The sequence below is a fragment of the Magallana gigas genome, chromosome 6 (genome assembly GCF_963853765.1).
Source record: "Magallana gigas chromosome 6, xbMagGiga1.1, whole genome shotgun sequence".
Taxonomy (NCBI): Eukaryota; Metazoa; Mollusca; class Bivalvia; order Ostreida; family Ostreidae; genus Magallana; species Magallana gigas.
In genome coordinates this window covers 13177922-13189621 of record NC_088858.1, presented here as the reverse complement: position 1 = coordinate 13189621, position 11700 = coordinate 13177922, and the positions used below count along the sequence as shown (strand labels likewise).

The following is an 11700-nucleotide window of genomic DNA, read 5'->3' as shown; positions in this document are numbered from 1 at the left end:
CTGATGCGCCTGCATTACCTAAGGAGGAATAATATCTTTGGATTAAGGTGGGGATCTCAATGGTTTATATGATATTTGATAATTTCAGGAAGAGCACTTGGGATCGTGACCTACATACATGTACCATCTTAAATGCCTTGAACAAAGAAACAATAATATAATATGTACATGATATATGATTCAATTTAAGAACCCAGATATAGATCAATCATCTGTTTTGTAATACTTCCTATGTATATATACATGTACATGTATTAGTTTGTGTTTTGTTCTAAACTATTCATGTTCATGGCTGTAGTATGGCGTAGTCTTAATTTAAATTACATCCCCACTCCCAAATAAACTCAAATATAAACAGTTCCCCCCCCCCTCTCCCTTGTCGAATGATCTATTAAAATCTAAATATAATTTGGGTGTCTAAAAACTTTTATAAACTGGTAAAAAATGTTATTCTTGAAAAAAATTACATTACACCTTGCATAATTGACAAATGATCTATTGAGATATGATCAGAGGTCATATTTCTACCTTGGGATCAATAAGTAGTATTCATTGACAAGTTAAAATTAATAACAATAAATGATTCAAATTATAAATGTTTATACTCCACATTCAACCCCCCCCCCCCCCCATCTAACCTGGTTATATAAAGATTCAGTCTTCTTAATACATTCTTACATGTGTACAGATAAGTAGCAAATTTCAAATCATTTCTTTTTCTCTCGTGATTCACATTAACATTTTGGAAATTGCTTAATTCAATTTTTAAGATTTATAAACAAAATGTTATATGCATCACTGCCATGTGTATTCGCCTATTTGGGGCAATTGTAAAGTCTCCTAAACAAAGCAGTGACATCATTAGGCTAGGAATTACCCACATGGATCAAACACTACTGTATAACATATGAATAAGATAAAATACATTATTATTTCTAGTTCTAAAATGTCAGGGTGTCTCCAAGGGGGCATAATCTATATACAATTTTACGCGCAATGACACAATTAAAAACAAAAATAAATTATATGGTTTAGGGATGAGGGTCTCAGATCTCAGAAGTTAACAAAATATACAGTGTATCATATCATTTCCTATTTTATAAAGGGGGGGGGGGGGGGGTTAAAGACAACACCTGGGGGTCATTAATGTACTTTACACCATTTGATGCATCATAATGACATTAGAAGATATTTTGTATTTTCCTTTTTCGTGAGGTAAGAACAGTCCCATAAGGTCATGACCTACATTGTATTTGATGCATTATAATACATTAAGAAAAAAATACTCCTTCCTTCCTATTATAATTTACTCATATAAAAATGATAAGTGTCTACACTTACTTACATGTAATACACAAATTTAATAAGAAATTGTTTAAACAGGGTCAATATGGGGTCAACTCAACAGTGAAAGTCTGACAAATGAAAAAAAATAACTTTTGCAACTAAAATGACAGACACTTTACAAATGCGATAGGATAGGTAACGATGAGAAGCATATTTAAATATTAAAAAATGATGATACAGTATGCTGTCAAAGGGAGATCACATTTAGAAAGTAGAACTTATATATGTATGCTGGCATCTCATTATATTGTGCTAATGCTACTACATGTATTATGCTTACCTAAATTGGTCAACATCATAATGATAATCCAATTAAAACACAATAATGAATTCCTTTAGCTGATCTTAACTAATCCTTTTCTGCATACGAAAAACACAGACATGTATGTATGGGTGTTGCTAAAACGCGGAACGGAAAACGGAACGGAAAGCGGAACGGAATGGAAAATATCATCACGTTTATCGCTTAAAAAGGGTATAGACTGACCAGAAACGATTTACTTTGTATCTTTTATTTATATATAATGAATGATTATCAACATGTTGCTATCTTATTAATATTCATATGAATGTCTATCAATTATAGCATTGTTAGATCCTCACAGCGACATATCAAATACGAGAGCGTGAAGGATCTAATTTTAATTAGATTGTGTAGTCATTCGGCTTTTGTTGAGTACGAAACAGAATCAAAGTACTGAAGTACTGAAAACCGGGCTCTTTTGGTGTGTCTTTATGCATATTGTGTAGTAAAGACTGAAAAAATCTCTCTCTCTCTCTCTCTCTCTCTCTCTCTCTCTCTCTCTCTCTCTCTCTCTCTCTCTCTCTCTCTCTCATGCTTTTAATGTCGGCAAAGCATCAGAGAGCGACCAAATTTTGTAAGCGGCTATAAACAAAAAATATGTTTGTCTAGTAGAAGTTAAAAAAGTTCAACAGTTGCTGCCTTGAATTTTGCAACAAGCATTATATATTCAATCCCCGTTTCTTCATCGCGCAGCAAAGTAGTTCATGGAAATTCATGCGCATTGTATGTGTCCAAAATGCATAGCAATGTTTTAAAAACACGTTATCAATAAGAAAACTAAAAAAGATAGACAATTCATTCGAAATTTAAAAAAAAGAAACAAAATGCCAACACTTTTGACAAAACGTGGCTCTTTGTGTAACTATTTGGTATAGCGGAAGCTTTACCTTGACGCTGTTTGGTTTTTTGTTTATTTGTGCTATTTATAGTAACATTGGCGATTTGCCTGCCTATAGCCAGGACTCTGGTTTCAGCAGAGCCCGGCTAAAAATCAAAAATCAATACGAATTGTGAAACATTAACATGATTAAACGAGCAAATTAGCTGTAACTTTTTACTTATTTTTCTTATATGGTATTGCTGGCATATCAGCGTAACGTACGCAGTTGGTGAAAGCGTTTTATGCGTGTTTTGAGTATTTTTATATTTCAAATATGATGTACATGTATATACTTACATCAAAATTGAATTTTCGGTGTTCTAGACGATCTTTTATCATACAGACGATACAGTATCATTGAGATGGAAGAAAAAAACGTAGGATCGACTGACAACATTAAAAATTAAAATACAGTAAACATTAAAATGCACGGTAATTTGTGAAACTAGTAATTTGTGAAACTAGTATTTTTAGCAATGCAATTTTGTTTACGTTTGCATTACTAAGCAGTTGTTTATTACAGCAGCTATATACATATGATCCGAATAGAGAGCTCTAGACGTTGCCTGGTTTGATTTTCCGATTATATATTGGGACTATAGTCTGTCCATCCCAAAATATTCATGCAGCACATTTGGACGATTTATAATGGAAAATGTTGACATCTTTTCTCCATTTGGAAGTCACTCAGAAGACATTGCACAATTTTTCAACACTATCATTCGGGTCTGTTGAAATGCAAAACCCCGTAGACTTCTTTATTTTTAGCCGTGTATTTATACCAGCTGATAAGCTAGGGAGGACGTTCTATAGAAAGAATAATGAGAATGTTTAATGCTTCTAAAAGAGAATCGCTTGAACCCTGAGGTATATATAAATATACAGCATAAAGTGAATCGAGGATATTTTGGGACAGAATATAGTGGTCAATGCATGTACTGTTAATTTTGAGGAAATAGATATTCTTGAATAAATAATCTAATATTGCTAATCTTTCAAAAAAAAAATTAAAAAGGTACATAAAGTATATCGTTTTAGCATGATTAACAAATCTATGAGGTAAATAAAATTAGATAAGATTTTCCGTTTTCCCTTCCGTTCTGCTTTCCGTTCCGTTTTCCGTTCCACGTTTTAGCAACATCCATGTATGTATACACATGAACCCATCCAATCGAAGAGCTGGGTTAAACTCGTACCCGCTTATGAGACATGCAGACCTGTGTTGTGTACGTAACTTCAGACAAAGATCAGTCATTTGTAACATGCATGTATTTTTATGACCTATTCTTCAAATCCACTTGCACTACTTATTAGGTAAATAACAGCTTTAAGGTGGCGCAGGACACCTGCATATTGTGATGTACATGTATACTTCCTATTGAGATAAACAATAAAGTATATTGAATATTGATTAAATATTTACCCCCCAAATAATGTTACCTAACATTGAAGCGCAATGGGTTAGAGCGTTTACATGTCTGTAAGAGCCTTGGGGTCCAAGGTGTATTTTTGGTAATTTTACAATTGATATAAATGAATTTTCATGGGGGGGGGGGGGGGGGGGTCTGGACCCCTCACTCCCACCCCTTCTCTAAATCTGTGCACACGATGATGTTCATGTAGGCACACAGAAGCAAATCTAAAACCGGCAACCGCCACGGGGAGGGGGCATAATTTAATTTTTAATTTTGTTTGTAATTATTATATAGACCATTATACTTTCTATGACAGAAAATGTTAATATTATTGATTAACTGAAAATTTACTGCAAACAGTTCTAACCCAAATTGCACATAAAGTGCTGCTCATGTCACGATGTGTATTATCATATGGGAAGGGATCTCATCCTTCAGTTATGAAAATTATAAATTTTAATTGTATTACCGGAGCTTGCATGTAGCTTTCATTTTTAATTAAACTGGTACAAAAAAGTGTTATTTAGGGGCAAACACATGGTGCGGGTATTACTGTCTAATGACAGCATCTAGTTCCAATTGTCCCATCATAGGCTAATACACTAAACAAACTACCACTGAGCATTGATTAAATGTTTAACATACTTATCAAATATTTTGATAAATACAAAGCTGTTTTAGTGGGTTTTTTATGTAAATACAATCATATAACTTTTTAATAGGCCTAATGGTAATTAAAATCAGTAAACAATAGGTTGCGTGCATGTTTTCATATTTCTTTTTTTTTCTTGTTCCTTATTGTTATCTGACAGTGTGTTTTAATTATTTTTATCTGTAACATCAATTATTTGTTTTACTTATGTATGCGTTGTAGACATGTGCCCCCCCCCCCCCACCCCACCCCTTTTTTAGTATGTGATATCCAATATATATCTAAAAATTTGACCACATGTGCAACTAACAAATACATGAAGATATTTTAACAGTTTATTTTTTTTCTCTTTTTTTTTAAATTCATTTATTATAACAAAATGACGTAGGTGGCTGCATGCAGTTCTAATAATAATTAGACTGTTTTTAAAATAATTGTTGTCACCTATCTAACGTATACGTATCTAACGTATGCATATATGATTGGATCAATACGACAGTAAATTAAGATTGCAACTTGCATGTGTTTTACCAAGCAAAAAAAAATTCAAAACAAAACTAATCAGCTAAAGAGTCGACTCGCCGTTAACACTGAGTACTTATTACACGTTACACCCAGTGATGTATCGCGGGAAATTATAGCGCGAGATCATTGTGACATCATACTTAACTTTCTTTGTACTCGACAATTCTCGTAAATTGTCGGATAAATTCGGGGAAGGAAATAGGTACATTTTTTTTAGGTGATCATATGTGTTGTTAAAAAGGATTTTTGTTGTTGTGAATGAAATAGATATGTATAGGATTAAGAGGTAAGAATTTTCCTTAGAAACGCTTCCTGTTCCACCATGTTGCTATGCACCGCAAAGGAGTATTGGGATATCAGAACTTTTTCACGTGGCCTCATAAAAATTTCTTTGAAAAATGTGCAGATTTCAACTCGAATTTTCTCCGTTCGTACACGTTGTCTATGGAGCTCGCTACGCTTCGCGCCGCCTCGCTGCGCTCGCTAATATGTTTTACGGTGTAACCGTTTGGAGGGCGAAGCCAATATAAATGGGGCTAGATCAGTAGATGCCCTTTCATCATCTCTGGCCTGTCATTTCATAAATTGTTTTGTTTAGACTCTAATCTTATTGCTTCTTAAATTTGTTCAAGCCCGGCCCTGATATGCTATAGACAATAGTCTGCCCCATGTTACTGTTTCCATCACATTTTGACAATGTTATAGAAATGTACACAACTTAAAGAAATACAATTGAAATCCTTCATTAAAACATCATCTTTTATTTTTTAATCAGAGATTTTCACAGGAGAGAAAAACAGATTTCTTATGGAGATTTATCTTTTTTCCATTCGGAAGTCTCTTGGAACACCTCACACAATTTTAAAATGCTATCATCCAGATCTTATTTTATATCATTTGCAATACAAATCTCTATAGATTTTTATTTAACAGTCGCTTTTTCAGCTGAACAAGTCAGAGAGAGAGAGAGAGAGAGAGAGAGAGAGAGAGAGAGAGAGAGAGAGAGAGAGAGAGAGAGAGAGAGAGAGAGAGGGGGGGGGGGAATTCAAATTCAAAAACCTGTAAACGAATTTTCATTCTGGTATGTAAATAAATATTGTTTGAACCCTGAAATATTTCATCTACGTAAGCCAAGTGTTTCTTATCCGCCCCGCTCCTGGAGATCACAAACCCTTGGCTAGCAAAGGTAGGGATATTTATGAAAAACTAATAATGAAGCAAAAAATCTTGGGACAGTTAAAAATTATTTTGATTCTATCAATACACATGTGTATTATTTTGATCTCTTAATGTCTAGTCTGAAGTAATTTATACATATATTGGATAATACCTGGCTGCAGCTACATGTAGTATCTACATCGCAGATATCTGGATAATTTCTCAGCATGAAGTATTTTAACTTTTTACTCCCTTATTTTAAACATGTTAAATGTGTGCATAAAAAATGAATTAAAGTGTAATGACTGACGTATATTTTTTTTAAAACAGGAAAATCAATTTATCTCAAGAATATTTCACTTGTATGAACAGATATTGAGATTTTTTTGGTCCCTAAATTCACTAAAATTTGTCATCCAAACACTGAATTATTCAATGATTGATTTGTGCATTAAAACTAAAAAATTGAGATATATCCTAGCTTATTCACATCATAAGGTACAAATTATGTCCTTAATGTATATTGTACATACCGGGTATATAATTCAATCTTAGTTTGTCTGACAAATGTCTTACATTTAGTGTGCATTGCATATTAAAATTCATGATTGTAAATGCAAATCAGTACTTCCTATTGTGCATAATTTTTAAGTATTTATAATGCATATTGCTCCAAATAATCTCCTTATTTGCTTTCATTTTCATGGCAGATTGGGAGGAATTTGAACATTTATTATATTTTAATCATATATAAATGGTTTACACATTTTATTTTATTTTACTTTTTTTTTGGGGGGGGGGGGGGGGGAGAATTAGAATGGGGAAATATTTTACAATGTGTCTGTCAAAGATTATGATGTCCACAAAATTGAGTTTTGATTATCTTTTGTTTTTATTGAATTAGTTATTGGTGGTAAGTCTTTTTTTTTAATAATTAATTTGAATTCTGGGTACGAAATGACCTGGGTATGAGTATGTCAGGCTACGATTTGAGATGAAACCTAAAAAACGAAAGTAGGAGAAAAAAACGTCTTTGGTAATTTCAATTAGTAATCAGAAAGCAAATTCAATTAAAATTGAGCTCTACCGGCAAGGCGTGTGTGAATAGAAAATTCGGACTAGTTGCATATTCATTCAACGGATTTTTTTGGCGTCAGTAAATCGGACCAGTAATGCCTTGTTTTAACCGTCCCAGTAATTCCCTATAAATATGGTTTCCCATTTCACACTCTCACGAGAACAAGATAAAAGACTATGTACATAATGCATTGTAAATAAAATAATTCCATTACGTAAGACTAACAGAGTTGTCGTTCCTTCGAGTGACGTCACAATGGATTTCTTGCACATTGATCCCACAGAATTTTTCGGAGTCAGTAAATTTGTACCCACAATGCAATTTATCAATGTCGGACGATCTCACTAGACTTGATTCCTTCTTGCGAGAATCAAAGTTAAACTTTTGAGAAACAGATAAATTGTGTAATTTCAAGAATATCATGCTTTTTAAGTAAACAAAACAGTATATTTCACTTAGGTTTTTTTTCAGGGATTTTTTCAAAGAGACAGACGACACTTGACCGACGTGAACTTTGACGTCACAATAAGGGGAAATTACTCTAAGTAGTTATTGTAAATCTGCTGAAATATAAATACCAAAATCTTCTCAAAATCTTGCAAAGCTAACGAATGGGGAGATTTTTTTTTAAATAGGAAATAAAACAGTTGTAACTTGCTCTCATTTTGATGAATGCTCACATTTATTTTATTCAGGAACGTTTTATAAAAGAGGGCGCGGCAGCATCATTCAAAAAATATTTACAAGCAAAATGAAAAAGAAATTCTCAAAATCAGGGAAATTCTAATCCGGGTAAGGAATGGTGAGTGCGTAGTATGCATTTAGCTCTTTAACTGCTCAACGGTATCACACAGTTTTCACAGTTATTACATCCTCCCCGGGGGGGGGGGGGGGGTCCAAAACCGTTTTTCTTATATGATCAGCAATTTTTTTTATACGTAATTTACATTTTTTTTAAACGGGGGGGGGGGGGGGGACTCTATGATAAGTCAATTTTTTATATGTACTAAGTTTAAGAAAAATGTCTGCTACAAAAAAAGAGGAAATAAACTGCAATAAACATTATGTTAAAATCTTTATTATTCAACAACATTGTATCTGAGATAAATTATATCTAAATAAATAAACAATCTTATAAATTCTGAATAATGAAAATTTACTAGAAAAAAAAAGGCATGTTTATATTTTATTTTCCATTCAAATTCAGTTACGTTGATACTTTTATTTTTATTGATTTATCATAATTCATTATTTGATCACATGCTGCGCTCGCCCCAACGGTCGCACCGTAAAACATATTAATAAAATATATTTAAAACGCACACAGTAGGATCCGCCAGCATGGTTACCAACTCAAATCATTCGTTAAAGTTAAAAACTAAACGTCGCGTGCTCAGTCTACATTATGACGTCATATTTCAGACGTAAAACGTCTTCGGAAATAGCCGAAGACAGTTACGTGATTACGATTTTTTTTTTATTTCTTCTTTCATTGTTCATCACTTTAATTCATACGAGTGCCGCTGCAATAAAATTGAATACTTTATTCAGTATCTAAAAGATCAGTTCCATGACGTTAATACTTTTATTTCCATTTGATAATTTGATAAGACATACATAGAACAACCCGTGTTTCTTGATTGAAGCACTATTGAAACTTGTCTGGTTTCCATTTTAATTTCTTTTAATTCGAATTACCTTCTATTGAAACACTAGAATTAAGGGGCAATAAGCATCGATAAGTACCAGTCAATCAATGATCGAACTAACTTTAAAAAACAAAATGGCTGCCAATATGGCAGCGCCCAGGGCTAGTCTCGTTCAACCAGACGCTCGACTGTCTCCGTAAAACTCGTCGGAGTTTTACGGAGACAGCCGAGCGTCTGGTTGAACGAGACTACGCCCAGGGCTGGAAGAAATTTTTTTTTTTGGCCTTAGAACCCCTGATTCAACTTTCATTTTTCACTGATTTTCTTATATATATGTGTTACCATTAATCCTCGCTTCGCGAGGCGGGCTTCGCCCGCCTCTCGCTGCGCTCGGTATAATGTAATTAAGTCTGTAAGAAGTAGCATACGTCACTTCCATACGTTGTTTTAAAATTAGCAGGGGGTTTATTATATTATAATAGCACACGTTTATCTGAATCGGGATCGGGATTCCGTGCCATATGTGTGCATAAGTTCAAAGTCGCTGTAATTGTAATGTTGTCGGTAAACAGAACAGAAACAAAGTATTCCTTTTAAAGAAATGATTGGCATGTGATATAAACTATCAGTATTATGAAATAAGTTAATGTTATGCCGAAACTACAACATGCACCAAATAGCATAATTTGCAATGTTTCGTTGTTTTCCGTAAACACATGTTACAATTAAATATAACTTAATTTTACTTTTATAGTAGGCGAGGCTAGAGTACTTCCCGATTAAATTTTTTAAGCATTTAGGCATGATTGTATAATTATGTCACTGTATAAAAGTTTAAATCTCAAGAAAAATGCATCAAAATATGAAATTTTTAATTTACACAAAGCTATCACTGCATAGTTAACAAAGTAGTGCCATTCGTATTGTGTGCGCAAATAGTAGAATTCACCGAATGCCAGATACTATACATGCAAACTTCATTCATAGATAGATCATAATTATTTTAGAGGTATGAACCCTTTATTAAAGCAGAGGGCTAGAGTCGGTGGAATCTCTGATAATCTTAAGGCGTTCACGTTTTCGTTGGAAACACATGCAAATGGTCCTGACCGTCCACGTATTGTAGTCCTTTTTTAAAGGACAGCAACTTGTTTCTTGTTATATGTATGATACTCAGTATTCTCTACAATATTGTCATTTTCTTGCAGTAAACAGAATACTATAAAGAAATTATGATTCGTATTCGAATAAACTTAAAAAGAAAGAGGGGGTATATTTTAGAAAATAATATGAACTAATAGACATGAATAATTTTTAAGATTAAAGTAAAAGAAAAAAGCAATGGCTATTGAACATTGTGTAGAAGATGTTTGATTATTTATATTTTGATAGTGTCAGCATAAAATGTTATGGGAAATTATATCAAACTAATGACTAAATTTAAAACAAGACCCACATTAATTTTGCAATTCGGAACAAAGCTATACCCCCGTTCTTTGCAATGTTGAAAACGTTTTCATATACATTAATTTAAAAAAGTAGAACGACACTTAATAGGAAGATGAATTTGTTCTCATAGAGAATAAGTATTACTTTTTAAGTTTCTTCTATCCTCGGTATCAAAGTATTTTTTTCATCAAAAAAATGTTATTATCCTTCAAACTTTACAAATGAAATAAAATAAAAAGAAGCCATGCATTTAACAATGTTATTGTAATTTTGACCACGATGAATATAATGGAATAAATATACAAGTTGAGATCAAATTAGAAAAAAAGCAGTTGCATCGCTGCACCAGGGGCTAGAACCCTTTATCTTTATGTAGCGGCCGGGTCTCCGTGGAGCCACGCCACTAAGCCAAGCAGTCCGTTGAATATTTGTGTTTAATATTAACACTACAAGACTAATTAAATTTGTCTTTATAAAAGACGATACGAATAAAAAAAAATCCGGATAATTTAGAGTTATGGAACATTGCCGACGATCGGAAATCGTTATCATAAAAAAAAGTTAAAGTCTCAGGATAATGATAAGTTCAACTCGCAAAATAATTTTTTTAATTTAACATTAATTTATTTTAAAATGAGAAAATACTCAAAATGAAAAGAAACAGCGGTATTTAATATCTTTGTGGTCAATAAAACAAGGTGTGTGAATAAAACAATCTAGAATGCAAACTTCTGTATCTGCAGGACAAACAATTTGATTTTCAACTGGATATGCATTATCTAACGATTATGAAAAAAGTAAAGACCAATTCATTTTATATGTAAAAGAAACCTATAGGTTTTACTCACCATGCACGTCTCAGGAAGGATCTAAAATAACATGTTGGTTCCTGCTATATTATAGCCGGTATACTCATGCATAGGAATCTACCCTCGGCAGCTGTTTAGCGTCTTTTGTTAAGTCATAATGCCTAGATACATCTTCTAACAAATTGGTCTGCTTTAAATGGTCGTCAAGAACGAAGTATTCTTCAAATATGGTTAAAAGAGACGTAACCTTATTTTTATGCAACCAGTTAGAAAAAATACAATTCCTTTTGAAATTTAAATCTCATTGGCGTAAAAGATTTAAGCAAAGATAAAATAAAGAAGGTCATGTCTGCTAAGTACCGGTAATTGCGACTTATAACTGACATAGATAATTTGACTAAAAGAATATAATAAAATATGTCAATCGATGCCTT

General features: G+C 33.0%; 1 long non-coding RNA gene across 1 annotated transcript in view; it reads right to left on the bottom strand.

Annotated features, from left to right (window-relative positions):
- Positions 1-11494, bottom strand: part of LOC136276251 (uncharacterized) — a 15629-nt gene extending 4135 nt beyond the window's left edge. Inside the window, exon 1 of the long non-coding RNA XR_010714707.1 lies at positions 11306-11494. This is a non-coding gene — a long non-coding RNA (uncharacterized lncRNA). The remainder of the gene's footprint in view (positions 1-11305) is intronic.
- Between the last annotated feature and the right edge of the window lie 206 nt (positions 11495-11700).